Source organism: Aythya ferina (genome assembly GCF_964211825.1).
Source record: "Aythya ferina genome assembly, chromosome: 13".
Lineage (NCBI taxonomy): Eukaryota > Metazoa > Chordata > Aves > Anseriformes > Anatidae > Aythya > Aythya ferina.
In genome coordinates, this window is record NC_140311.1 from 20,778,393 (window position 1) to 20,802,848 (window position 24,456).

The following is a 24,456-nucleotide window of genomic DNA, read 5'->3' on the forward strand; positions in this document are numbered from 1 at the left end:
CACCACGACACATACTTTCTCTCAGTGAGAATTTTATATTTTAAAAACACAGAAGCATCTTCAAGCACTTGACAAATAAAAAGTGGCTCATGCAAATTCATGCAACTCCTCTGGTAGCACTTCATGCCGACAGAAATGTCACTATTTTTTCCCAAAAAGAAACATATGTTGAATAGCCAATGAGAAATTGCAGACTGCAGATGAAAGGAAACTTTCAATTCCCAAAAAAAACACACGAATAAAATCAAATCATTTGATGATGTGAAAAACAACTGAAGCACAGAGCTTCTCAACTCTTTGTCCAGGCACAGTCCCAGCAATAGGCTTTTGTTCCTGCCATTCCCTCCTCTGCCTTAAAAAGCAATCTCTCATTTTCTTCCCCCATTCTCCAACTGACAGACTCGAGCCTTCCCAAAGACTTCCATTTGCTTCTGCTTAAAGAAGTCATCTGCACTGACCTCGCTCTGAGACTGCCTCTTTCCTGCATGCCTCCAGATGCTACTTTTTTTTTCCACTGCCACATCACCACCACTCCCATTCCCATCCCTGTTGGTACAACTCACACTTTTCATCCTAGACCTTGCCTCAGAAGCCTGGGCATCCATGCTCCCTTGTAACATTCTCTTACCCATTCCTCTGCTCCAGAGTAGGAGGTAATCTTCATCTCCAAAAACCAACTATCATACAGCTTTTAGTGCATGGTGTGCACCTGAGCTGAAGCCATTCAGCTGCACTAGTGGAAAACCACTCAGGTACCCCAAGCTCCCTAACACTGATGAATTATAAATGTTAGATGCAAAATCACTATTTATTAGGTTAGTGGTACCCATTTTTTTTAAGTACTTACAGTAAAATTCTACTACTCACGTTTCTAAAGTGTCTCCTGTAATCTCCTTTTAGAGACCATTTTATAGTCTGACCTTTCCTAATTTTATCCTTCATTCCATCCTGAGTTATTATTCCTTGCTTGCTGCTCATACTCTTAACATAGTTGTCTGATTATGTCAGACCTTTCATTGTCACTTAGTTAAATTATACATCTCAGACTCTTCCTCCTTCCAAGTATGAATTTTATTCCCAAATGGGTTTGATTTTTAGACTGTCACTGTCTAGGAATGAATGCCACAAAAAGATTTTAACTGCAGGTAATAATAGTGTTGTCCACCAAAAAAAAATCTGACACTACTTCAAGCTTTCAAAAAATGACACATGAGAAAGCTAGCTTTTTTTTTTCCCTTTGTCTGAAGACAAAGGTAAGCAGGTGTCTAATTAACATTGTGCAACCCAAATTTGTGACCTCTGCAAAGATGAGAAACAAACATTTGCACTGTCTCTACCTGCTGCTCTCTGGAATTCCTGCTCATGTTTGTTGTCATGCACCAGCTGACTGCTGATCTTTGTCAACTGTTTCCTTGGATCATCAGTGCCTCAAGTCAGAAACCTTGTAAAACATTCAAATGTATGGTAATGTGTCAGAAATTTTACAGCAATAAATCAGAAAGCACACAGAGTGAGATAAAACCTGCATCCCCATCCTTAGAAACAGAGATGGAGTCTCATCTTGCAGAAGACACTACAACATAACCAGGGGTCGAGCAACTTGTTTAGTAACATGACAACAGATTTTATCACAGACTTCTCATGCAATCACAGACAAGTCAACAAGACTTGCTGCGATTGGGTTTGCTGGTTACAAACAGAAAGATAATAGGACTTCCCTCTGTCATATGGGTGTTGCAAGTATAACTACATTAAAGATTACTGGGTGCTCAAAAACTATTGCAGCGGGCCAATATAAAATCTGAAAATAATGATACAACATAAGGGGTAATACATAGCATATTCATTTTGAAAATGTGACCTTTTGCTGTCAATCCTTCCTAAGCTAGAAAGGGCAGATGTGGATTTTTCAATTTACAAGCCTGAAAATAGCAAATTGAAAAGAATTCACTTCTGCCCTCTACTGTAAGATAGCTAAAGCACAAGTGACAAGCAGACATACTCTAAATAAAACAACTTTAATTTCTTTTGAAAACCATTTGCAAAAATTTCTGTTTTCTCCAATTCTTCTCCAAAGTGACAAGTTCTCGATAGCAATAAGATGATGAGCAGACCTGTGTTTCCATCAGATACGCTCTTTGAATGTGGTGTTTTGTAACAAAGGAATCATTTAGTGATTTTGCAAGTCAATGAGCCAAAATAGAATAATTAATGTCAATGGTAGATGAGGAACCCTTAGTGGTAGTCAGAAGATAATTGCCATTAACACACAGTACTGTATCTAATGATTCTGGTTTAAAATAGCTCCTGTAAAGAAAGTGCACAGTTGTGTGGAATTATTTGCATACTTTACATGGCAATAAACAATTGATGACAGGACCTTTGTTCTGATGTATTTGATTTGTGACAGAATTAATGCTGTGGAATTGACGTCCAGCTGTTGAGTTTCCATTTCCTCTTGGTTCAATATTAAAGCTCCCAAACATTACCGCATTTCATTTTATGGCTGTATACAACTGTATCTGAAAGCTCAGGTTTAAATACTACAGGAAATATCAAATGGTTCTCCACTAATATTTTATATTTTGTCTTTTAACTAGGATCCTGTAGAACAATGTAAATTTGCTCACAGAAAAGGGGAAATAATCTTGCCTTGGGCTCTACACTACCTAGTGTGATCTAAACTTTGCAGTAAATCATGCTTTAGTGGATAAAGTGAGCTTTACTTGGAAGACTGACATAGAAGTCCTCGAAGTGAAATCAAGGTGTGGAGCTACAAGGTTCCCCACTGTCTGCTACCCTTCCCTACTCAACCAATACCAGCTCCTTTTTTGGTACTCCTACCGAGTATTCAAGATCAAGCACGCATGCACCTGCAGAACTGTTATCCTACAATGATTTCAGTCAGACTCCACATTGTCCTGAACAGAGGATAAAACAGAAATATCCTTCATGCTGCCAACCAGGCATGCAAATTCCTGAGTGTTTTGGCACTATTTGGTTACCTGCATGTGGTAAGTCATATTTTTATTACAAGACTGCACACAGCACTTGCACAGAGATACCCAAGCTACCTCTCAAAAGCTAAATTAAGTCCTAGAATCCATATAGCCATGCCAGAATCCCCTCTTGGCTATTCAGTGTCATGTCAGGTACTACCAAACCTACAAATCAGCCATCACAAATGTAGTAAATTTCACTCAGCAGACAAAAGGACCATACTGAGACACACATAACAAGGCTACCACAAAACCCAGCTTTGGTGCTGCTCACATCAAAGAAAGCTAGCAAAGAGAGAATTTTGTTCACAAAGCATAGAGAAAATGGAGCTTCTGATCATTCTTGGAAGGTGCAAAACAAGCGATACATGTTTGCTCGGTTATGTGCATCAGACAGAATAAAAATCATATGCACACTAAATGGTTCATCACACTACATTTAATAATTTTAAGTGTTCATGTCCCTAGCGTGCATGTTTCTAGAGAAACAGCAGCTGTTTGACTGCAATTAAACACAGGACTTTCAACAAACTGAAGAATGAGAAGTGCAAGGGCAAACAGAACAGATTTTCTGCAGGTCATTAGCAAGATCAAACACAGAACCTTCAGCATTTACACACTTCGGGTTTGCAATGAAAAATAACAAAGTACAGCAAATGGCAGCATTATCATCTTTAAGGTCAGTTGGTGGAAAAGAAATCCTCACAGAAACCCAGGTAAGTGCTACATGGACCAGATTAATATAGCTGCAGTAAGACAGGTGCTTACTGCTCCTCCACCACCTTTCCACCCTTCTCACCCACATTACTGCACAGGGCAGGCAAGTCTCCCAGCCTTGCTGCAGGGAATTCCTAGCAGACTCCAAGTAACAGGTAACAGCAGACCACAGCCTGCACTTCCAGGTAACCCATGGCCACCCAAATCAGATTTGAAGCTTTGCTTCTCTCTTTCAGACTCTCCAAGTCAAGTTACATAGGACTTGACAGTGACTCACTCAAATGAAGCGAGGACACAGGCCCTGAATTCACACAACGTGACCTTCTGGAACTTGAAGCAGAGCAGTTCCTTGACAGCAGCCACAGTGACCACCAGAGGCAGGTCCCAGGTCCAGCCAAGAAGTCAGCCAAACGAGGTCAAGACCAGCAAGGCAGGGGTCTACCTACTGCACAGCTCAGGCAAGGGCCAAAGGAGAGGTGTTTGAGCTTACAAAGACCTCATGGACCAAGGGGCAGGGGCTCTGGGTGGATGAGGTTTCTCTCAGCTCTTCTGAGCAGTCAGAAGGGTCAGACTTCAGCTTCAGCAGCCAAACCCCCAGGTAGGGTGGGACATGCAACCCCTATTGATATACTGGGGCCCTGACAGATCTCACCCTTGCAGAAAGAATTTCTCAACCACTTGAATCCACATAGAGCTGGCAGCTTAGTGCCTACCTTCCCTTCCACTGCATTTTGACTCAGTAACAGCCCCCCCGGCCCCACAGATTAGCCCATGTTTAGCATTCAGTGCATCATTTGGCCATCACCAAGGCTCATGCTTCTTGAGAGGGAAAGAATTCCCATTTTCATTTCATCAGCCTCACAAAATGGTAGGGGTCAGTAAAGCATGCAAAGCTTTGACCTCTGGGTAGGTACACAGCGCCATGGCAGTGCTCAGAGCAGTGGTACCCACCACAGGGAACCTCAGGAACTTCCTTGCAGCTGCTTCTCATTCTGCAGTCTCAGTGACACTACCACACCTTTGCATTCTGCAAGTGTCTTGGCACACCTATATCCAAAGCGTTCTTATTCTATATTCTTCATCTTTCCAAAGAACAAATATCCTCCTGATACATTTTTCGTTTATTCAACTCATTAATCTTCCTACTTGTCAAGAGCACTCAGAACTGAGCCAAAAACATCCATCCTTTTGTCATGAACCACCTCCTGGGATCAACATAAACACCCATTCGTAGCAAATCGGTGTTTGCAGAGAGCTGACCTGTGCCCTCACAACTCACCTGATACTTCCAACCTTTCTCTCACATGTACAACAGGGAATTTGGCATAAGGGATGCCCTCCGTATATGCAATGCATTCGGGGAAAAAGTAGGTTATTTTCCCTTCTCCATTCATATCCTTCTGTTCTTTGAAATTTATAGAGGCAGTTAATCTTTCTTCAGTGGGAATTGTAGCCATGTCTTATTTTTATGCTATCAATCACTACAATGTCTGTATGGAACAGTAATGTAATGTAATTCAGTCATGAAAATTACGAAGTCTGCCACAGACATGAAAGCCTCTAAATGTTTGGAGAAGAACCCAGTCCCACCAAAAAAAAAAAAAATTTATATATATATATATAAAAAAAAAAGAGAGAGAGAGAGAGAGAGAGAGAGAGAGAGAGAGAACTGAGGGAAGAATACTAAGGATTTTCAAATATCCATTCCAATTGCTTCCCAAAAACCTTGCAGAAGGCCAGGAGAGATGGAAGCAATAAATAACATGCAGGAAAAGCCTTGCTAACAAAACTGTCTCCTTACTGAGACATGTGACAGGAATCTGGGATCCAGGTGACAGAAGCTATGTCCTCACTAATGATCTCCCACATGGTTTTAAACAACTCTCTTTACCTCAGTTCTTCTTCCCATCTTTGCCTGCTCTTTTATTTCAAAATTAAAGCTTTCTTAAAAAGCTTTGGGAGACAAGACTCATTCATTCCTGTTCATGTATTGCAGACTCAGTGGTAGCCCCAGCAAGTTACCAAGATGTATTTATTTTTTATATGGCACCTAAGGCATCTCTACTTGTGATAACACATCCAACCTGGGAAAGCAGCCACAGCAGCATGGGAGCCTGTGTAACTGTGGTTTAATATTAGATTCAATACACTTGTTGCCAATAAAAAATTAAAAAATAAAAAATAAAAACTACTATAAAAACATAGTGAATAGGGCTTTTTTGAGGATTTTTTTTTCCCACTTCCTTCCTGGGTTCAAGAATAGCCTAAAAATATTCTTAAAAATTGTTTCAAGACTGATTAAACCTGACAAGAGATTTGAAGCAAAGGAAATCCTCCTAAACTCTTGGAGTTTATCAAAGTCCGTGTACACTGAATTTGAAATCAATAATCCTGCATGATCTACAGCATAACTGCCTGCTTCCTCTCTCACAGCAACAAAATCACATTTGGGAGGATGCTGTCTAGATCTATCTAGCATAAACAATAATAGTAGTAGAGCCATTAGACATCTCCAGCTTTAGTATATGCTTGCAAGCAGTACATACCAAAACTATAAGCAACTAATACTGAATAGCCACTAGTGCAGCTAAAACTGGGTGTTCCACTTAAGAACAAATTATCCCCAACCAGTAGTCTAGAGAAGAGCCTATGCAACTTTAACTATGCCTATAAAGCCATTATTCTGCCTTCTCTAGTCTTGAAAATTTGCTATCTTTCCCACCACTTCTGACCATAAGAGTGACAACTAAGAATCTCATGCCCAGCCCTAATCTATACAAAATGAACCTTGAGGTTTCCCGTCAGAAGACATCAATCAGATTAAACATCTACAGACTGAGTTACTTCTGCTAAGTCAAGGTGTGAAACTACTCTTCCTCTTCTTGCTTAAGTGTTCCCACTGAATTACCCAGTCCAGCATGACAAAGTCCATAGGACAATAGCAAGTTTAAGTTTTGATGGCATTAGTGCTTAATCATGGCAGCTGATAAACTCTACAGCTCCCTAAAGTGCTATAGAGTTTATTATTGGTAGCAAAAATAACTTGCTAGAGGTGAATTGAGCTTGCCTGAGCGCCTCAGTTCATGCATCAGACACTAAAACCCTTGGAACAAAAAAGCACTCTTCATAAACACTGAATAGACAAGCAGAGACACCAGACAATGCCCCTTACAGCTCCTTAGTGCAGTATCAGTGTAAGTGATAAACTTGTTTCTAGTCTCCTAAATAAACCATTTCCAGACACACGTTCATCATGAGATATGAAACTTCATTTATTTTCCATTTGTTACTATATTAAGGAAAGGAAGATGTTGTTTAAATCCATATTGTTGCAACAGTAACCTTAAGTACTTTTATTTTTTTTTTTTCATTTTAGACTTCTTATTTGACTAACTTGCTTCTAGCAGCTTCTGATTAAAGCTTTTTGTCAGTTTTTGTGAGAGCAATAATGAAGGCTATGAAAGCCCTATCAGCTGAAATTTGCATCCACATGTGGACATATTCAACTTCCAGCCTCAGGAATCAGTGATGACAGATATTAAAGTTTACCTGATTAGGAAAATATAATTAAGTAGATGAATGCAAACTTGTCCTAAAATGTTCCTCAACTAAACTGATTTTAATTGGGATCAATTCAGGATTAAGATAGAAAGTGGCAATATAGAGATGGACATTAGGTCAAAAGTAATGATGTTTTCTATCTGGCTACAAAGCCATTTAACAACATATTTGCATTGTTATCAGCAAAATGACCTACCATTTATTTGTCATTTGTTTCACCAGGTCATAAAAGAAATGGTTGTATTAACTGTGATGCATATAATTTAGTAGGAGCCCTTGTATGTTTCTCTCTCAATAACTCATGTTTGAATTTATGGTGGGCATAAAATTCCTGTGGTAAGTGCCTGTAAGAGAAATACATCTTGCATGACGGTTATTGACAGCAAAAAGAACTCAACTTGCAGCAAGGCCTACTTAATTGATACCTTTGATCTCAAAGAAGACATTGAATAAATGTTTTTGAATCAGGGGGGTTGGCCTTGATGATCTTTCCAGGTCGCTTCCAACCCCTACAGTTCTGTGATTTCTCTTTGTTTGAAGTACATGGTGAAATTCACAGTGGTCTCATTTGGACTTTATCATAAGATTTTTATAAGAGATTACTTCAATCTTAATTGGCAGATTGGACTGGGCCTTGAGAAGAGATTAATTTACAAAGTACCATCTTTAGTCTTTAAGAGAACGGGGTCATTCTGTTAGAAATGAAGTCTCAACTCAATCTGAATTTTGTAATATTTATAGTTATAAAAGGTATAAAAGGCAAGTAAACAGCGCTGGGTGTGCAGGGAGTCTACGCTCCACCAACACGCACACACGAACATCAAACATTCTAAATATACAGAACATTGCTTTTACATACTAAACCTGAGTATGGCTATACATACGTACAATCAGGAAATGCAACAAACAATCCTTTAAGTTCCATGACTTAAAAGTCTCCATTTTTCATTCCTTTTGAACAATATGTCTCACTTTAAGTTGTCAAGCAACTCGGTCTTCAGGCCTTACATATCCCATTCTTCCTGGATCGAAGAAAAACATTCCCATCTCCTTTTCAAGGCCAATAGGCCTGGGTCAAAAGGCATGTCCAGGTCAGCAGGAGACATAGCAGCAAAAGCCTTCGATGGCTGTAGCAGCAGAGGGGTCCATGGCGTAGCAGTCGGATCAGTAAAGGAGCCCGCAGCTCCCTCACTGTCTGGCAAACCACACATTTCTCACTGTGGTCCCACATGGCTCTTTAAGGCCTCAGAGACTGCTCGCCAGGTGCCGAGCAATTCCACTGCAACCTTGTCGTTTTTAGTTGCAGAGTCCCACACCTTGACCTCAGTTTGGTCCCATATTTCAGGCTCATAAACTGTCCGATTGTTAAGAAGGAGAATAAACTGTAAGGTTACCAGGACAGTCTTTATTTCTAAGGATGTATGATTCTCCATAATGCGCAACTGCTTACCAGTGAGAGGCAGTTCTGTGCATGGCTCCGCTTCTCTCAGCTCGAGCTTCTTTCCAGGTCCAGTGCGCCTAATTCCAGCCACTTCCTGTACAAGCTTCTCTGAGCGATTTGCTGAGTCTGATCACCTCATGAAGATAGGTTCAGCTTATGTGCGGCTTATGTGCCTGTTCCAGTCGTGGTCTCCATTCTGCCAGCCTGTTCCTTTTCATTCCTTTTTTCTGCTTCTTTATTGATGACATAACTTCATCACATCGCTTTTTTTTTTTTTTTTTTTTTTTTGAGGGCAGGCTCCCCTCTTATACCCTTCTCCCCAAAGCAGTTCTTTTCAAAACAACTTTTCATTGGTCAAACAACTTCGAATATAACAACAACAGCAAACACCCAGAAACTTCCATGCCTTAATGGCTGGAGAACAAGAAAACAGCTGGAGAACAAGGAACCTGAGACTGCATGGAGTCTCCTGAATCACCCTTCTTTGTTCCCTCTAAACTCTTTTACATTCCTGATGGCTTCATCGTTAAGAGTCTCATGTTATCTCAACCATGGGGCTTTCCAACCCCCATGGCCACATTCCCAAATCTCCCCCTTCTTTATTAATATCAACCATTTTCTCGACACAAATTACCACTCCATATATAACAATTCCAAAATCAAATCTCAGCACGTACAGAGTATGGGTTGAAGGTAGCCTCTTTTGTACATCTGCATACTGAAATATGAAGCTATAGCAAAAATAATTTAGTGATGAGAGTAGGGCCCTAGCAAAGAAACCTGTAAGAACAAACAAAAAAAAAAAACACTGCTGTGACTTAGACTAACAATGTGTGTGTGTGTGTGTGGGGGGGGGGGGAATATTTTCCTCCACTGAATTTCTTTAGCTCTTTTTACTTATAAATGAAAACACGCACAAACGCAAACCTGAATGACAAAATCATAGCCATCTCCCACCTGCATGCATACGTGCATTTATTCAACTCCATAAAGACAGAGAAGACACCCACCACAAATAGTTAAACACATACAAAAGTATTAGCAGAATCTGGACTTGGGATTCATTTTAAGTGTATCAATATTTTATTGTAGTAAAACTCAGTATTGATTTTATCAGGGACAGCACACACCTGAAAAAGCCTCAAAGACAGTGACAAACCTCAGCATGCTACAACAGACATAGGGGAGGACAGCAGAGCACAGAGCTGAATATAAGAACAAAGGGAGCCCAAAGAGATGCCCAAGACCTTGCTACTGTTCTCAGTGCTCAGCTATGAGAAGAGCCAAACTACTCCAGTCAGCAACTCTTCAGATAATGTAGGTATAAAACAGTTCTTTGAGGTCCATGAACCATCCAAGCAAGGGGACTTGCTTCTACTGTAGTTGTTCCTATGCCATGAAGGGATGGGGTGGGATTGACAGACCCAATTGACAAAGCTGCAACAATTTAAAAAAAAAAAAAAAAAGAAAAAGAAAAAAAAAAAAAGAAACAAGCCTTAGAAGAGCGTGTGGACTCTACACCTTTCCTCATCTACTTGTGCACCAGAAAAAAATGAAAGTGTGAAATAGTCAGAGAAGTTGGATATCCTACTTAACAGAGCAAATCCCATACAGTGATCTCAAATACCATCCTGGATAAGGGGCATACAGGACAACGACTCAGTCTCCTTCCCACCACATAGCCCCTTGAGGTTGTGTGTGTTCTTCCCTTGCTACGGGACATGGGGTTCACACACCTCAGGGGGGAGAGGGCAGATGACATCTCACACAGAGAATTTTAAAACTGGCAAGAGAAGATGCAAGATCTTGACCTAATAAAGACTCCCCCTCTGAGCTGAGTCTCTCAGTCACTCAGGTGGATGTTAAAGACCACACAGTGTGTGTCTGAAAAAAGGACAAAATTAAAAATAACAGCATGATGTTTCTGCCAAAGACCAGAAGAATATGTGGTTCTGAGTACAGAAAGGGCTCAGTTGTTGAGGACACATATTATTACATTGCTATAACATGCATTACAGGATAGTGCCTGCTATGCAAGGGTGAATGATATCTGATCTGGCATAAAATGAAGAGAGCAGAAGATACAAAACTTGAGCCTGCACAAAGCTGATCACTCTCAGATAACCCACCAAAACACCTGGAACACCTCTGAAGTGGCCAAGCCACTGTAGATTAATGCCACACACCACAAATCCATGGAGCTTCTCAAAGGCTTCTCAGAAGTGGAATTTACTGTCTTATAAACTGTGCCATATTAAATACTTATATAATGCCTTTGGTACCAAAGATTTATCATTAATTAGTTAACTCTAGAAGACCTTGGATTAATATTTAAATTGAGAGCAGTAATAACCACCCCAGGCCATTTCTGTCCATAAGATGGTAGCCCCATATTACTCACATCTTCAGGACAATCACACTGAGTCATCCCTTCCTTTTCTTTATGATCTATGCTGCCAGAGCTCTTCCACTCTTAACTTATGGTCAACAAACATGCTGATTTTCAAGAGTTCTCTCACTACACATATAATTTTGATAGTCTCTTGTGCAAATTAAAAGAAAAAAAAAGCTTTGCAAAAGGACTAAGTCACTTCTAGTGGGAATACGTCAGAAATCTAAGCAACTATTCATGGCACTTTTGTCTTCTATGTTTTGTTCATGTGAATAAGAATTAGCTCAATCAGATGCTTGCAAATAAGTGATTAAAATCGCATGTAATATCAACAAATCAAATCAGCAGGTTTTATTCACAAGAACATTCTCAAATACTTCATTATTGCATTCATTCAACTCCAATCAGAGCTCCTTTAGCTCTACTTCTTTCTTGCAGCAACCTCTCCTCCTCTTGGCAGCTTTTACCAGATTTCTTGAAGTTTCAGTCCTGCTGCAAGTCTGTTATGTTTTGTATTAAATCTGGTTTTGTGTTAATCACACACTTAACATATCAACAGAGTAACAGCTAGAGGAAGTTAAACTGCATTTCTCTTTTTCTAATAATCTTCACTGCAAAGCACCACCAAGGAGTAGGGAGAATTCACATCTTGAAACCATCAAAGAACAAGAGTGCAAATATGAATCCAATAAGAATTTCCAATAACATTCCATTACACCTTGAGATTCAAGTCTATGTTAAGCACTCCTGACCTTTTGTAGCAGAAAAGTGAAAGTTCTGTACCCTACTTTTAATTTTTCTTTTTCCTAGTATCATATTTGTTCAAACAAACCTAGCTTCAGAAAAGGGGTGGGGAGGTGGAACTGTACAAAGCATTGCCAAGACAGAACAGCAATGCCTTCTTCTCTGTATGCATCATCTAACAAAATAAAAGCAAGGACGCTGATTAGGCTTTAAGTGATGGGAAGCAGGATGAATTTCTGCACGCTACAGCTAATGAGGCCTATTAGAAATAGAAATTAGAATTTCACAATAGACCTATTCTTTCCTCAGCACCAGTATTACAGGTCAGGTGCTCAGTGTGGGAGTTGCTAACTTTCTCGCACAAAAAAAAATCAATGAAAAAGCATAAGGTAGTGACTATGTAATGCTGCAGTGCACTACTGGCAATGCCCCAAAATTCACTTCCTTGTATTTGTGGGATAAAAATCTCATTTCTGTCCCTGCCCCTTGAATAAGGAGAGATGACTCTCTGGCTTCTTTGTTCCCAGAAGAGAAGCTCATGCTCTGCTCCCCAAACCTCTTCTTTTACCACTTTGTTTTAGGATTTAACTATTGTCTCATCTTAAGTCTTCAGCAGTAACCTAAAGGCTGTTATTGCTTTAGCTTTTTACATCCCTATGGCTCAAGGGTGTTTTCAGTTTTCTTTCTTTAAAAGAGAGGAAAAAATGAGAAAATTTCTTCCAAGCTACAGCATTTCTATATCATATCAACATTTTCTACAGGAGCATAATCCAAAAAAGAGTATAAGGATAAGATAACATCGAAAGGAATGAGAAAAAAATCTCCATTTTTACTACAGACCCTTAATGCACTGATGGAGTATTTGGAATCAAGAATCAGGATCTTGCTCACAGCTAATTTGTAGTACCAATATATTGCAAGACCACAGGAATAGTGAATTAGATGCTTGCAAGATGCTATACCTCAAATGACATAACTTGTCAGAATGTCCTGAGTACCTTTTATTCTTTAAAAGGCAAAATCTTTTATAAAGATTTTGTTTGTAGTTTAAAGTTCAGAAACACTGGAAATTAATGATTTGTAACCAAAATGAAATCTATGTCTCCTATTGATTTTGTTTTAGTTACTTGGAAGCAATATTGATTCCCAAGAGATGCATCTAAACACCTAGTCTGAAGCCTAAAGAATTTCCATATCATTGATTAATAGATGCTATCTATCACATTCAGTTTTAATGAGTCATTTTCTCTTCAATGAGGTACTCTATTCTATTGAAAGGTCAAATGTAGATTCCATACAAGAAAGGAACATTAACACACAACTTCAAAGCATCTGATTTCTTCGCAGCTTTAATTAAATCATGAACATTTGTTTTCCTTCTTGTTCCTCAAAAGGTATTTTATTAACATGACTTTTACTTTTTATTTTTTTTTTAATAGTCAGCTTTGCTGACATTTGACCTATGCTTTGGTTGGATATTCTTTAGAACTGAAAATGTTTTTGCCCTGTGGTTTTATAGGGCACAATGGAAACCTGATTCACGATCAGGTCAGTGCATTACAGATAATAATGATCCTCATTAAAGAAACCTCCATTACTCTGAGCCATCTGAGGCAAAAGCCATTATCTGTGCAACACTCAAACAAAACCAGCAAAATTAAAACTGACAGTCAACACAAAGCCATTCATAAAGCAAGCTGATTGGCAACAATATTCACCAACCCATTGGGAAATACATGGGTATTTCCCATATCATTAAGAATTCAGCAAGTGATGCAAGTGCTTATTATACATACAGCTTGGTAAACAATGAGAAATTTTCCTTCAAGCCTCAGAGAGAATAGTTTTAAATAAATCCTTATGCATTAATAATACTTTCAGCATAACTCAACAGCACGTAGAGAGAATATACGTTGCCACAACAGAAAGATTGAAAAATATGGATTATGCACCTATAGAAGTTCAGGGTGGCATGGCAGGAGGGCACAGCACCATCAGCCAGTTGCAAGGTCACAGCTGGAGAAAGCAAAGCCCTCGTGCAAGACCCCGAAAGGTTGAAATAATAATAATTCAGGTTGAAAGGGCCCTTAAGGCTCTGCCTTAAGTGTCTGCTGCCTCTTGCCCTTTCATGGAGCACCTCCAAGAAGAGCCTGTCTCAAACCCCCTGCACCATCCCTTTTGGTGGCCAAATTTAAGATTCCCACCCAGTTCCTGGGATGTCCAATGCCTCTCAGCCGATTGTTGCTCTATTCTGTGCCCTACTGATAGCTGTTCCCAGATCACCAACATAGAAAGCAATAACTTCAGAAAACATCAGTTCTGCAGTACAGCAGAGCACGCGGGCACCCACTATATATGCACATAAATACCCTTTTTTAAGGGAGAGCAGGGCATCTTGATGCCCTGGAGCTAAGCAAATCATGACTGGTATTTGGTGATCTAATGATTGGAACTTACTGATTCAAGAGATTTTGTTTCATCTTTTTCAACAGTTAATAAGCACTGGTTATATTCAAAATAGTTTAAATTTCAAGCATGCATTTTTCTGTATAGACATCAGTTTCAATGTATTATGAAAATATTCATCAATGTCTAAAGTTACTGGGTCCCTACTGAAACAAATAAAATTAACACATTAAGTGCTAATCTTTGCAATTATATGTTATCGACAAAGTTTCTGAAAAAATGAGGTGAGAGGGTCACATTTGAGCTGGAGTCTTATTATGTAACAAACCAAGCCTTGACATTTTAACTACCTCTCCAATAGATTTCAAGAATATATCCTCTTTAGTTTTGCTTTTTTCTTTCCTTCAATCTGGTTCAGTTCAATAATTTTTTTCCCCAAAGTAAAAGAACAGCTAGGTTTCAAACATTCATATTTTTTCCCTTTTATAATCTATTAATAAAAGCTAGCTTGGACAATCCAAAATCAAGAGAAAAATATTTTTGACCAGAAATCAGTTCACTTCACCAAGTGCTGAAAACATTTCACTTTATAAATCTGTGCTAGATGACACTTCAAATGAAAATAGGAAATATATTTTGATTACATTTTTATTCATTACTCAGCAAATTTACTGTTAATTTATTTTAAAGCACCATTTTTCTGCCTAAGTTTAATTCCAGCTTCTATTCAAGAGTCACAGCAAAGAAGAGTCAAAATGAGTCTAGTAAATGAATAGTTACTACAACCTGGACAGCAGAACCAACTGTAAAATTTAGGAGCCAACCTAATGTGTGTTAAAGCTATGCATCTTTTCATGTGATACAGCAGATACATCATTTGACTGTAAAACCAAGTGCCAGATCTTGGATAATGACTTTACTCCGTTGAAAATCCACATTTTAATTGATTACCAGTTAATCAGTACAAACCTCTCTTCAGAAAAATAATCTTTAAGAATACAAATAAAAGACAAGAATACTACTGGCACAATGTGGCAAGGTGTTTGACTGCTGATTGAGATCACCCATTTCCACCAATGCTCTCTAGACTTAACTGATGAGCACCAAAATGCACCAGTACAACCTCCTTAAACCTGAGCTCCCTTTCCCATTGACTGTCATGAGTTCTGGTCAGACCCTCCCTACTTTGGCATGCCCACAGAAGATAACAACAAGAGAATTTTATCCCCTGAGCAGACATAGGGCGGGGGTGGAAGAACTACATGGAAGAACCACCACTTTTCCCAGCAAAGCCAGTGCTCATGCCCAAAAGCTGTGTGAAGTTTGAGCCTTTCTGGAGCACAGCAGAGCTGCAGTTAGCAATTCTGCTTTCGAAAACTCTAGGCACAACAGCAGAATCCTGCAGACTAGTGCCACACATCACCTACATTAAATGCAACCATACTAACAGCAGCCAAGTGTAATTCTCTCAATCTATCCATTAGTCTTCAGGGACTAGAGGACAAAATGCTGACCATATACCACACTGCACAAGATCTGCTTTATTGCTAAAAAATTTGGCACTTTCTTATCACATCATAAATCAGCACTGAGAGAATAAGCACATACGTTTTCCAAACAGTACATTAAATCAATTGTCACCAAGAAAATAAGTGTGGTAATGACATGAACAATCGTATCCTGCCTAGGAGACAGAGAATATAAGCTGTTTCTTTAATTGTATTTTGGCAGTTCAATTCAGACTGATATAATCAGGTTGCATCAGCAATTCTGTCACCATCTCCCTTCAGAGATTTACGACCCCCCTCAGGAAAGGCTTCTTAAGGCCAAATCTTGGTATCTGAGGTCCATATTATGACCTTGTGTGTGTGCACATCAAGAAGAAACACTGAGTGTCCAAACCCAGGTTCTCCTCTTGCTAAAACATGATGGCATGTTTGTTGGCGTTGTGTTTGTTGTTTTGTTTTTTTTTTCTTATGCAGCTCTTTTACAGTATCACAGACTCCAAGAAATAGCTGTAAAGGGAAAATCATTAACTGGAACAGTGACAGCTAATCCATCTGCAAACACCAGCTCGCTCCCACCCCTGCAGCCATAGGGAAGCAGGGCTCCACCACACCAGCTGAGGCTCCTCATCCCAGGTGTTTGTAGGTGAGAGCTTTGCTAACAGCAGCCCAGACAAATCCAATTACTCCCAAACTCTTAGGATGGGAATGATCACTTTTTTTTTTTTTTTTTAATAGTTATTACGGTTTTAGGGTAACTGTTAATCTAAATAAAGTCGTACTGATCAAAATAGTTTTCCAGGTACTGGTGTTAAATAAATAAATGTTTTAATAAAATTCTCCTTGAAAGCAGTTTACCCTTAAAGGCTCTTTCCTGTTAAACCCCTCCTTACTTCTTCCACCTGCCTGCATATCCCAGGGCTTGTTCTGCTGCCTCATACAGTCCCTAAAACCAAATCCTGCAAAATACAGGGATACATACAAAACCAGTTAGGAGGTATTCATAAAAGTCATCATGGATAAATACCAGCTACGAAAAAAAAAAGATACTCTCATTATATATGAGCACATGAGCTGTTCTTGTCTTATCACAGAATCACAGAATTTCTAGGTTGGAAGAGACCTCAAGATCATCGAGTCCAACCTCTGACCTAACGCTAACAATCCCCACTAAACCATATCCCTAAGCTCTATATCTAAACGTCTTTTAAAGACTTCCAGGGATGGTGACTCCACCACTTCCCTGGGCAGCCCGTTTCAATGTCTAACAACCCTTTCGGTAAAGAAGTTCTTCCTAACATCCAACCTAAAACTCCCCTGGCACAACTTTAGCCCATTCCCCCTCGTGCTGTCACCAGGCACGTGGGAGAACAGACCAACCCCCACCTCACTACAGCCTCCTTTAAGGTACCTGTAGAGAACAATAAGGTCGCCCCTGAGACTCCTTTTCTCCAGGCTGAACAAGCCCAGCTCCCTCAGCCGCTCCTCGTAGGACTTGTTCTCCAGGCCCCTCACCAGCTTCGTCGCCCTTCTCTGGACCCGCTCAAGCACCTCAATGTTCTTCTTGTAGCGAGGGGCCCAAAACTGAACACAGTACTCGAGGTGCAGCATCACCAGAGCCGAGTACAGGCAATCACTTCCCTAGCCCTGCTGGTCACACTGCTTCTTATACAAGCCAGGATGCTGTTGGCCTTCTTGGCCACCTGAGCACACTGCTGGCTCATATTCAGCCGACTATCAACCAATACTCCCAGGTCCTTCTCTGCCTGGCAGCTTTCCAACCAGCATGTTAATGGCAAAATGCTCATCTGACTCTGCAACAGATGAAGCAGTTGAGATTAGCCAACCAAAAATCCTTATGCACTACTAGAAAGGTAATTAAAGCTGAAGTTCTGTCTCTGCACTGGGGAAACCTACAATTGAAGAAACCGCCTGGAACTGGGGAACCAACCAGGAACATTCCAGGCACACGTACTTGGAAGGAAAACAGAATAAATGAGGTAACTCATAAAGAATATACTTGCTTTTGCTTCATGTTTTGAGATACAAATATTCAAAATCTGTCCTTTTGAAGCACATACTTTAGGAGCAGAACTGTACAGGAAAGCAAATCTGTTGAAGAGCAACAATTATCCAGTTTTAGAAAGATGTGAATTTCAGAAGTGTTAAAAGAATACCAGTGGTATAGTCTTTATTTTTCCCCAGAAATTCACAAACTCCAATGAAACTTCTAAGCCATTTATGTGCTATAAGGCACAGCCCTGTGCAGAAGAATTGCAGCTCAGTGGCCAGTGTCAGGCAGAGAAACACCTGCACATAGACAGGACCATGCATATTGGACCAGGAGGTCCCTGCAAGGCTCTGCCAGGGCACCATGCAGGCTGCTCTACTCACAACAAACTCACTGCAGTGATTCAGCAGAAACCACTCAGCCCTTCCTCGCAACCTAGCACTCAGGTCCAGCTTGCTGTGAACACGAGTGCCTGGATGGAGGGCACATCATCACCTCTCACTGCTTCCCCTGAGTTGTCTGCTGGGCATGAGTTGTGCTACAACACCAAACTGGGCCAATGCTTCTGAATTCCCATCTAAAGAAATAACTTTTTTTCCTAGGGATGAAGATGTCCATAATGCTGACTCTGCTAACAGGAAAAAAAAATGTAAAGAGATGCTCTGATGAAGGGTGTTTGAATATAAGCACTTCCTGAAGTTCCTCTGTAGTCCCTGTACCTCTAATGGAAGTCTGAAGAAGTCAGTAAATTCCCACTGACTTTGATGGGATTTGAGTTTGGTCTTTGATGAAAAAACATAGCCAGAATATTTAAAAGAGCTCTAGTATATGTAGTTATTGCTGTATTACAGGGCTAGTAAACAAAATCATTACCTGTAATAAGTTCTTTCCCAAGGGAATTTGTCTTTAAGAGTGTACAGATCTGAGACAGAATTTTATCATCCTTTTTATCCCAGATCCTGGGAGAAGAAAATATGCCAGAAAAAAGACAATAGGAAATTGATTACCATCAGAAGAATGAAAGAATGAGTCATCAGATGGCTCCTTGAATAAAAAGTACACATTCACAGGCAAGTGGAGAACTCCTACCTTGGACTTAGGTGTTACACAGGGAGGGAGAAAGGATTTCAAGTGATACCTAATAAACTGATTTGATACATCAGAGGAATGAAATCCTGATCAAAGCTTTAAGTGAAAACAGATTTGGGAACAGATTTCACATTAAGGACTTTCATTTGACTTTTAAATGCTTTTATACTTTTTAATACCTCCCCCCCCCAAAAAAAAAAATAAAATAAAATAAATAAATAAATAAATAAAAATCTCTTGTCACGATTAAAACCTGAAAAAATTCCCTTTGCAGAAAAGCAGTGTCCTTGAGGTGCCTGGCACCAAGATATAATTTGAACACTGCACCTGTTTCCACCTGCACGAAGCAGAGATCTAGACACACCCTAAACACAAATGGTTTTTATAGAAATGAAGAATAAGAAAGGAGACATGTAAATATTGCTAGAATAACATCTCATTGGTTTTGTCTTCCTAAACAGTGCTCTGACATGATGGATGTGCTGCTGACACCCAGTGTTATATTGGTTGCCACTTTTAAAGATCATGTTTAACTCTAAAATGCAGAAACAGCTACACTGTAAGCACTAATAAATAATGGTTTTTGACAGCCACAGAAAGGTGAGAAGTTAGACACATTCGGACGAGTTATATTAAACCCAAAACTGGGGTTTATAAAAAGCTTTAGCAAAAGCTAAGACAATCAAAATGTTCCCAGGGTATTATTTCTTTTCATTTTAATAAAATCAATGAACAAGTGCCTCTCTCAACATGTAATTCCTGGATCTCTAGTCCACCAAGGACACTAATAAAAATGGTGATGCACTAACAAGTAATTTCTACCATACAGCAGGTACTGGTAGCGGACTGGGTGTATGATGGCATTAACCACAGCCAGAATAAACCAAAGCTCCAATATTTCCACAGAAGTACCCCACTTCCTTATTTCCAGCACTATGTACAGTCCTCATGTTGTCACTGCTCTGGGCCAGATTCAAAGACGTTTTTCAGGTACTGGATTCCAAACATCATAAACACACACTGACTCGTATTAGGTTTCTGCATTACAGTAATTTACCATCCATGCTCCGAAGTGAATTGAATGGAGTTTATGGATTGGGACAGAAAGAGGGAAGAGAGGAGGAGGAATGCCTGTAATACCTCCTAGGGTTACACATTCATACCAAAAATTGAAAAGCACCAGAAAAACTTTTCAGTTGAACAATATTTTGTGATACTGCACATTTGATGGAAAACATTCAGATACTTATCTAGTAATAGTCATGGGTTGTTTAGATGGATGGAAAATAAAAAGAGCATGAGCTAAGGCCATAAGCCTTCTGCTTTATAAAGAGATGTCACTGTATTAGTAAAAAGGTGATTCAGGTGTGATCCAGGAAGCCTTGAAGTAAATGGGACTTACAACTAAATAAGAACAAACAGATTGTGAATTTTCATATGCTCTGCCACCAAGCAGTCATACCATAAAACATCCATTCCTGTAAATGATCCGATATTCACAATAAATTTGGAATGAGTATTTCAGACACAGATCGCAAACGCGTTTTGCTAAATACTAGTATCTTCACTTCACTAGTCACTTCACGCAGTGACTAAGCGTTTCATCTTTCTTCATTGTAAACAATCACCCCGTGGGTACCTGCAAATACATGTAACGCTGGGCGCTCACTGTGTGTAGCCCAGAGAGAGCAGCAGTTGGCTCACGGGATAGATGCAACAGAGGAATATGGAAATGCACAAGTAAGGAAAGTAAGCACTTGTCACAAGCAGAAGCTTCATAAATCTTTACAATTCACGGAAAGTGCAGAGGCACCTCAACGCATGCAGTTAAGCTACACCAACATGATTTCACGTGATTATCCATCATCAAGACATTCCTGGATTCCTTGCAGGATACAAGATTTCCCAGTGCTCTTCAATTAACTTGCATCTTTAATCTCACTTCACTGGAGTAAAGGAGAACCGATAAGAACAGAGCTTGCTGCTCCTTTATCCCTGCCCCTTCTCCCTCAAATTCCTTCCCACACAAAGGCAGGCAGAGCTGTGCTCATGGCAGGAGGTACTGAAGCCACCATCACTGTGGCTTCCCAGGGCCTGATCCTGTCTCTATCACAACAGGGACTTCTGGGACTGAAAAAAACAATGAAGGCACGTCACCTGGAGCCAAGGAGAAAGAAGATGCAGGCCCATGCACTGCTCAGAAGTATAACAGAGCAACGCTGCTTCTCCCCCAACATGGGACTTTATGCCCTGAGAGTGCCCCACAGCGATCTAGGACCAAGCATCACCACCAAGACACAAGCCCTAGCCACAGCTGGGATTAATGCTCCGAGGATCTCATGGGTAACACAGCATTACCCACAGAGATTAGTGGGATTCATTCTGTGGGGGATCTCATCCCATTCCTCTGCATTAATATATTTCTACTTCACAGACCACAACATCAGCTTTTCAATGTGTCTCTAAAGAATGCTTACAGAAGTATGCCTGTTAGCCTCTTTTAGCAGTTACAGCGTGTCTGAGTGTCTGCAGCAAAAAGCAACATTGAAGATCCATCTGACATCAATAGCTTTGGAGCTGCTCATAATTTGTTTAGAACTGTTTACTAAAACCTGGAGTCCAAAACACTGGACAGGGTTAGAAGGACTGAGGGTAACTACAGCACAAGCTCTGTGAGAAGAAGCTGGTTTGACGACTCTTTTTTAAATGGCCTTTGCAAGCCTCTGAAATGTCACTTCATTCTAAACCATTACTAATCATTTTGGGAATCAAACTAAGTTTCTAGAAATAAATAGAAAACTGGAATGGGCCAAAACATTTTGCCTGCAACCTGTAGTACAAGGGTATTACTAAAGTAGATATTAAAGAGAACAACAGTTTTACCATGATATGGCAAATCATGCTTTTGATATTCATGTTGGATAAAGTAATTCTTGGCATATTACCAATGTTTTGAAAGAATACAAATAAAATTCTAACCTTATTGTTTGTTTTTAAAAAGTAAACCCCATTGTTTCCTCAAGTTGAGACACCATCACCGGAAACTTTGTGGATAAGAACCAGACTGCTCAGCTCTCTCATCACTAAGCTTCTTGCTTATGACCACTACTTACAGATATTGGACAGCCTGCAAATACAGAAAGCAGTAAGAACAGCAGCAGTCAACAACCTTCTACTTTAGACCTTTTAAGCTGAATTAAGATCACCCATATGCAAGAAAACCTGTTATTCTCCTGCTAGGTAATTACTGCCTCATTATCTTGCACACCTGGGATTCCAGCAGCTCTTTGTAGAGCCTCTTTTTTATTATTTATTATTTTTTTTAGAGCCTTTCATTTCCCATTAGGGCCATACAGCTCCTGCCAACAGAGGACCTCTTCTCTTCCTAGGAAGGGAACAGCTAAGGGAGTAATGTGGGTTACTACTTTTCTGTTTGTTTGTTTGTTTTTTTTTCACTCTTTCAGCTGATTCCCACGGGTAGCTTGTATTATCTGACAGTGGTGCCATAGGTGCTAATTTGCCTGAAGGCAAGAGCCAAGCCATACCTTTCCAAGGGGGAAAAGCAGCACTCAGAGACTGCTGGTATCTAGTCAGCTGACTTTTCTTTTTAGCTATTTTTATAGTCAGTAATGGAAGTCAGAGTGCTGCTGCTTTTCCAGTATGTACATACATCCTTTTCCCCAAATAACTGGGACAAATGTGAACCCAACATTTTTCCTTTCAATTGCATCCTATTTGGAGAAAGGAGATTACACAAGCTATTGCTAAAGGTTTTCCTGTCATTGTACTCGTTCACAAATAAATAAATAAATAAATAAATAAATAAAAACCTTTCAACTTCACAAAACTCAACCCTTTACTCTGAACATTTTCAGACATCTGGTATAATGGTACCTGCTCCTCCTCATTACGCACCTGGAAACTTTTACATGGGAGCCCAATTACCAGTCTCTCACCAGCTGCATGAATACAAAAAAGCAGCTGTAGCTCCCAAAATAGCCATAATTTAAGGCCTTCTGAAATCAGCCTGCTTGAAGAGACATCTTGCTGTTTTGGTCAGCTGATTGACTAATCCAAAAGCCCTTGAAACACTGGCATGCAGATATCCAGTGTAACATTTTTCCGCTGTCACCAAAGAAGAATTACACTGCACCAAGTCCCATCTTCTTCCCGTGCCTGAGGTGGAAAGTGAGTGCTAAGAATCAGTTAAAACATGCAGGGATATTTTGCAGATATACATACAGATACTACCTCTAGCTTCGGAAGCCCACAAGCTGCTGGAGACTGACAGCATGACTTGGGACACCTGTTCCCTTCATTGTCACAAGTGTTCACTTCTATTGCTCTGTTTGCAAGCAGCCCGCAGGATCGGGCTCCCATCCAGCCCTGGTGGTGCAAGAGCAGCTTAGCCTGGGAGTCATGAGCCTACAGAAAGAGCTTTGTTCAAGCTGCCTGCAAACAATACTCTTTTACTCAGATAGTCCATTTATTTGTTTTTTATGAAAGATAAAATAATTTGCTGTTGAAATCTTTTTCTATAAAAACCTGCTCAGCAGATATTAAATTAATTTGATGCTATAACCAAACATTTTGAGAAACTGTAGGAAGAGACAAGTGTGAAAATTGCAGTTATTTATATGCAGACAAATAGCTGACAAGACTGCACAACAGCACAATAGCACAACAGCAACAGCTCGGAGTGAAACAAATTAGCCTGGCATTTTTTAATTAAAAATTTTTCAGCTTCCTGGACTGCACTGATTTTCACCACTTTCTCCATGCCAGATTAACAGAATATCCTTGAACTGTTTTTACATAACAAAGCACTCCTATATTAAATATAGAAAATATTAAAATGAGGAGGTTTGTTCTTTAGAGGCTTTCCCTTGACATACATGCTGGAGTTGAACTTGGTTTTAGTGATATATCCTAGAAGAAATTGGAGGTTGGTGAAACTAGAAGCAGCTTTTGACTGCTAAATGAAGTGCACAGTTGTTTGTTTCATTATTTTTAAGAGTTTGGATAATCTAGCTCACTCAGATCACACTGCTGAGTTCAGATAACATCACATGATTCCCAGACCAAAGAAAATTCATAGAATATCCCGAGTTGGAAGGGACCCATGAGGATCATCAAGTCCAACTCCTGGCACCGCACAGGTCCACCCAAAAGTTTAGACCATGTGCACAGTCCAAACGCGTTTTAAATTCAGACAGGCTTGGTGCAGTGACTGATTCACTGGGGAGCCTGTTCCAGCGTGCAACCACCCTCTCGGTGAAGAACCTCTTCCTGATGTCAAGCCTAAACTTCCCCTGCCTCAGCTTAACACCGTTCCCGTGGGTCCTAGCACTGGTATTTACAGAGAATAGGTCACCTGCCTCTCCACTCCCCCTCGCGAGGAAGTTGTAGACCACGATGAGGTCCCCGCTCAGCCTCCTCTTCTCCAGGCTGAACAGGCCCAGTGCCCTCAGCCGCTCCTCATACGTCTTCCCCTCTAGGCCCTGACACCATCTTCATCACCCTCCTCTGGACACTCTCCAACAGTTTAACGTCCTTCTTGTGCTGTGCTGCCCAGAACTGCACACAGTACT

The 24,456-nt window shown here is 40.1% G+C and overlaps 1 long non-coding RNA gene across 1 annotated transcript in view; it reads right to left on the bottom strand.

Moving 5' to 3' along the window:
• The window catches only part of LOC311443690, an 80,817-nt gene extending 58,757 nt beyond the window's left edge, over positions 1–22,060 (bottom strand). Inside the window, exon 1 of the long non-coding RNA XR_014697429.1 lies at positions 21,979–22,060. This is a non-coding gene — a long non-coding RNA (uncharacterized lncRNA). The remainder of the gene's footprint in view (positions 1–21,978) is intronic.
• Between the last annotated feature and the right edge of the window lie 2,396 nt (positions 22,061–24,456).